At 45.4% G+C, this 6,130-nt stretch overlaps 1 protein-coding gene across 5 annotated transcripts in view; it reads right to left on the bottom strand.

The window, feature by feature from the left end:
• The window catches only part of LOC120021444 (dachshund homolog 2-like), a 271,141-nt gene that overhangs the window by 121,279 nt on the left and 143,732 nt on the right, over positions 1-6,130 (bottom strand). The gene's annotated exons all lie outside the window — the stretch shown is intronic.

Below are 6,130 nucleotides of genomic sequence, written 5' to 3'. Positions count from 1 at the left end.
GCCATCGTGCTGTCTGAGGGGTGGGGTCGGGCCATGGTGCTGTCTGAGGGGTGGGGTCGGGCCATGGTGCTGTCTGAGGGGTGGGGTCAGGCCAGGGTTTTGTTCTGAGGGGTGGGGTTGGGCCAGGGGTAACCTTGTGGGGTGTTCAGTATCTACCACCTCAGGAGGTTTAGGGAGAAATACTGGGTAACCTTGTGGGGTGTTCAGTATCTACCACCTCAGGAGGTTTAGGGAGAAATACTGGGTAACCTTGTGGGGTGTTCAGTATCTACCACATCAGGAGGTTTAGGGAGAAATACTGGGTAACCTTGTGGGGTGTTCAGTATCTACCACCTCAGGAGGTTTAGGGAGAAATACTGGGTAACCTTGTGGGGTGTTCAGTATCTACCACCTCAGGAGGTTTAGGGAGAAATACTGGGTAACCTTGTGGGGTGTTCAGTATCTACCACATCAGGAGGTGCGTTTAAATGTCACGATGAAAAGTGATGTGCATAACATAGGCTCATTAGGAACCAGTCATCTGCACCACGGGACAATCCACCATTTCCCGGAGAGGAAAAGGAAACAGCGATCTGTGTGTCTCCTTCCTGTCCGCTTGTCTCTGCTTTGCAGATCAATAGGAAAAATGAAGGTCGGCAATAAGGATCCAAGAGAAGCGCTGATTCCTACCTTTAGAAGAGGGATACAAATAAGAGCTTAGTGATTGCGTGCAGCGTTTCTCCCCGTACCACTGGGCTCTCTGTCTCTGATTATTACTTCGTTGTTTTTACAGTCTTGTCCTTATTAACCAAGCCCATGCTGATCATTCCCGAGAGCCAGATTGCTGGAAATACAAATGAAAAGCCCCCCCTCCTTCTCCACAGATCCTTCATTAAATACGGATTGGGGGCCACCCACCTACGCCGAAGCCTGGACTTTAATTCTGCTCTGTGCGTTGGCGAGCGTGAGTCTCAGGGCCCCGACTCTTTATCAGAGGGATTTACAGACCATCAGTCTGGCCCTATCCCTCTCGCTCTCACTCTCTCCATCAATCCCTCTCTCTCTCCCTATATCCCCCTCCCCCTCTCTCTCCTTCTCTCTCTCTCTTTTTGTGTGTGAAAGGCCTGTGTTAGCATGTGCGAAGGCTAGCCCATATGTCACTAAACAGATCCCCAGACTTTAACCCCTTCAGATGACTGAATGGAGCGAGGGACTGCCGAGCCGAGCCGACACACAGAATTGGGAAACATCGCCAAGACTGACACAGAATCAACTGATACAGCAGGATTGAGGAGAGGTCATAGAGCAATACCACTGATCCAGGACGCCAGGAGAGGTCAGAGAGCAATACCACTGGTACAGGATGTCAGGAGAGGTCAGAGAGCAATACCACTGGCCCAGGACGTCAGGAGAGGTCAGAGAGCAATACCACTGGTCCAGGACGTCAGGAGAGGTCAGAGAGCAATACCACTGGCCCAGGACATCAGGAGAGGTCAGAGAGCAATACCACTGGCCCAGGACATCAGGAGAGGTCAGAGAGCAATACCACTGGTCCAGGACGTCGGGAGAGGTCAGAGAGCAATACCACTGGTCCAGGACGTTGGGAGAGGTCAGAGAGCAATACCACTGGCCCAGGACGTCAGGAGAGGTTAGAGAGCAATACCACTGGCCCAGGACGTCAGGAGAGGTCAGAGAGCAATACCACTGGCCCAGGACTATGGGAGAGGTCAGAGAGCAATACCACTGGTCCAGGACTATGGGATAGGTCAGAGAGCAATACCACTGGCCCAGGATGTCAGGAGAGGTCAGAGAGCAATACCACTGGTCCAGGATGTCAGGAGAGGTCAGAGAGCAATACCACTGGTCCAGGACGTCAGGTGAGGTCAGAGAGCAATACCACTGGCCCAGGACGTCAGGAGAGGTCAGAGAGCAATACCACTGGCCCAGGACTATGGGAGAAGTCGGAGAGCAATACCACTGGCCCAGGACGTCAGGAGAGGTCAGAGAGCAATACCACTGGTCCAGGACGTCAGGAGAGGTCAGAGAGCAATACCACTGGTCCAGGATGTCAGGAGAGGTCAGAGAGCAATACCACTGGTCCAGGATGTCAGGAGAGGTCAGAGAGCAATACCACTGGTCCAGGATGTCAGGAGAGGTCAGAGAGCAATACCACTGGTTCAGGATGTCAGGAGAGGTCAGAGAGCAATACCACTGGTCCAGGATGTCAGGAGAGGTCAGAGAGCAATACCACTGGTCCAGGATGTCAGGAGAGGTCAGAGAGCAATACCACTGGTCCAGGACGTCAGGAGAAGGTTAGCTTTACCATTTACAGTAAGGAGACTGTATTGTAATGGGGTCACATGTATTAACCAGGTTAAAGTGACCCAATGCTGTAAGACAACAGCGCAACATGTGGCGTGATACATTGAGTCTACAAAACATTAACAACACTTGCTCTTTGCATGTCATAGACTGACCAGGTGAATCCAGGTGAAAGCTACGATCCCTTATTGATATCACTTATTACATCCACCAATCAGTGAAGATGAAGGGGAGGAGACAGATTAAAGAAGGATTTTTAAGCCTTGAGACAACTGAGACATGGATTGTGTATGTGGCATTCAGAGGGTGATTGAAGTGCCTTTGAACAGGGTATGGTATTAGGTTCCAGGTGCACCAGTTTGTGTCAAGAACTGCAACGCTGCTGGGCTTTCCACGCTCAACAGTTTCCTGTGTGTATTAAGAATGGTCCAACACCCAAAGGACATCCAGCCAACATCCAGGCATTGGAGTCAACATGGGCCAGCATCCCTGTGGAACGCTTTCGACACCTTGTAGAGTCCACGCCCCAATGAATTGATGCTGTCAAAAGGGAGTATAACTCAATATTAGTAAGGTGTTCTTAATGTTTTGTACACTCAGTGTAGAGAAAGGAGGCGATCCAAAACAGTAGCTAAATACTACTTGTCAGAGTGAGGCCAATGGACGAGGAGAGGGGACGGGCGGACGGACGGGGTTAAACAGATGGAGAACAAGTCCCTAGTGGGACATGTCACTCATCAAAGTCATCAGGAAGGGCTGAGTTTGTTTTCAGCCACAGGCAGAGAGAGAGAGAGAGAGAGAGAAAGAGAGAGAGAGAGGGAGAGCGAGAGAGAGCGAGAGAGAGTGAGAGACAGAGAGAATGGGAGAGGGAGAGGGATAGAGACGAGAGAGAGAGAGAGAGAGAGAGAGAGAGAGAGAGAGAGAGAGAGAGAGAGAGAGAGAGAGAGAGAGAGAGAGAGAGAGCGAGAAAGAGAGAGCGAGAAAGAGAGAGCGAGATAGAGAGAGAGAGAGAGAGAGAGAGAGAGAGAGAGAGAGAGAGGGAGAGAGAGAGAGGGAGAGAGAGAGAGAGAGAGAGAGAGAGAGTGAGAGAGAGACAGAGAGAATGGGAGCGGGAGAGGGATAGAGACGAGAGAGAGAGTATGAGAGAGAGCGAGTGGGAGAGAGAGAGCTAGTGGGAGAGGGAGAGAGGAGAGAGGGAGAGGGAGAGAGAGAGATAGAGGGGGGTTTCATAACTGCCTACATGAGGATGTTGACAGGGGAGAAACACCTTTGTCAGATGTGGACCATACACACACACACACTTCATCTCTCTATCTCTCCATCTCCCCCTGACCAGGGTTGCTTCAGTGTCCAGTACTGTAGTCAGTAACGGCAGTCATGTTGTACATGATGACTGTACTGTGGTGTGAGGATGGAATCCTGAAGCCTGCTGTTGGAGCCCCTCCCCTCCCTGGAGTGCCAGGGGCTTATGGTGTTTCTGTCAACAGCATTCCAGGAAACCAAATGCTCCAACAAAGCTCACAACATGTTAGTTTTGCTCTTGCTCAACTCAATACTCCTACCGCCTCCACAGGGGGGGGGGGGGGTAAAGCTTGCTCATTTGTACAGATAATTCCCAAATGACATGATAACGACAACACAAATGGTTGCTAATAACTGAATGACAACTCCGATACAAATCTGCTATTTGACGTCTGCCGTAAGATGTTTTCCACTGAAATAGGAACATTGTTACTTTTGACTACAGTGGTATTATTTTATGTACAAGTACAACTACTGCTGCTACTATTACTAAATTACTGGTTGGTAAATAAAAAATATATTCATCAATATGTAGTAAACATGAACTTTTGCATGGTCTCTGATCCATTCAGGATGTATGACGTAATATTATTCCTTTAAGGTTTCTAAATAAACATATCTAAATAAACATATCTAAATAAACATATCTAAATATACATATATACATATCTAAATATGTAAATAAACATATCTAAATATACATATCTAAATAAACATATCTAAATATACATATCTAAATATACATATCTAAATATGTAAATAAACATATCTAAATATACATATCTAACTAAACATATCTAAATATACATATCTAAATAAACATATCTAAATAAACATATCTAAATAAACATATCTAAATATACATATCTAAATATGTAAATAAACACATCTAAATATACGTATCTAACTAAACATATCTAAATATACATATCTAAATAAACATATCTAAATATACATATATACATATCTAAATATACATATCTAAATAAACATATCTACATAAACATATCTAAATATACATATATACATATCTAACTAAACACATCTAAATATACATACCTAAATATACATATCTAAATATACATATCTAAATATCTAAATATACATATCTACATATACATATATACATATGTTGTTTGCTTAATAGGAATGAGCATGAGCAGTGGAAAAGGCTGATATTTAAGAGATCAGCAAGTTGCCCCATTACCTTAATTCAAAGGCTTTTCAGGAATAATATACCTCTAGCTGTATTAACAAAACCTGTGAAAACGAAAACAAAACATGGATTTTGCAACTACAATACTGCTTGGCCATTAAAGGTAAAAATAATAATATCAAAAGAATTAAAGGTTGATTATCACATTAAACTACATGTTCATATTGAAAAGATAAGACTACTTGTCCACTAGTATCTAATTAAGTCTAGTCATCTGACAGAAAGGCAGACAACTACTCTGCTGCCTGAGTTGAGTTTTACACTGATGCACCGAGACGATACAAAATGTAAATGATTTTCATGTGCATTTTAAAGAAGGCCCACCACCCACTGCAGGGGAGGAGAATAATAACAGTCATCTTAAATCAATCACTAGCATGGCTAACTGACTGCTCAGACTACTCGTCTGCACAGATCAATATCCTTGCTGGCCATCGTGAGGACTAAACCACCACCATCAGCAATTTAGAGAGAAAATGTAAAAAGTTCTTAACAAGACAGAACCTGTAGTTTGCTGTAGGTACACTTTCCAATAGACACATGCAAACACAGCATAGAGACAGGCATTGTGTTGATGCAACAACGCTAGATTTATCAAATAGATTCCATCATATTGCATTTATATTAAGAGGAGACAGGAGAAGGAAAGGCCTACAGCAACAACAGAGATAGAGACTGGAGAGAGAATAGGAGAGAGAGAGAGAGAGAGAGAGAGAGCGAGAGAGAGAGAGAGAGAGAGAGAGAGAGAGAGAGAGAGAGAGAGAGAGAGAGAGAGAAAAGGAAAGAGAGAGAGAGAGAGAGAGAGAGAGAGAGAGAGAGAGAGAGAGAGAGAGAGAGAAAAGGAAAGAGAGAGAGAGAGAGAGAAAAGGAAAGAGAGAGAGAGAGAGAAGGAAAGAGAGAGAGAGAGAGGGGGGGAGGAAAGAGAGAGAAAAGGAAAGAGAGAGAGAGAGAGAGAGAGAGAGAGAGAGAGAGAGAGAGAGAGAGAGAGAGAGAGAGAGAGAGAGAGAGAAAGGGAGAGAGCGAGCGAGAGCGAGAGAGGGAGAGAGAGAGGGAGAGAGGGAGAGAGTGAGAGCGAGAGAGAGGGAGAGGGAGAGAGAGAGAGAGGGAGAGAGAGAGAGCGAGAGAGAGAGAGAGAGGGAGAGCAAATGCATGTGTGAGAAAAGGCTACAGAAATCCAATAGTGTAACCTCTGTGTGAGCGGCAGTAGTGACCAGTGAAGGACAGAGGAGGAAATCAATAAGAGCTGATTTGCAGAAGCAGGGGGTGGAGATGAGAGGAGGGGAGAAAGAAAGGTGCCTGGAAATAGAGACA

Source organism: Salvelinus namaycush, chromosome 26, assembly GCF_016432855.1.
Source record: "Salvelinus namaycush isolate Seneca chromosome 26, SaNama_1.0, whole genome shotgun sequence".
Classification (NCBI taxonomy): domain Eukaryota; kingdom Metazoa; phylum Chordata; class Actinopteri; order Salmoniformes; family Salmonidae; genus Salvelinus; species Salvelinus namaycush.
The sequence above is the reverse complement of the archived record's forward strand: the minus strand, read 5'-3'. Positions and strand labels throughout refer to the sequence as shown.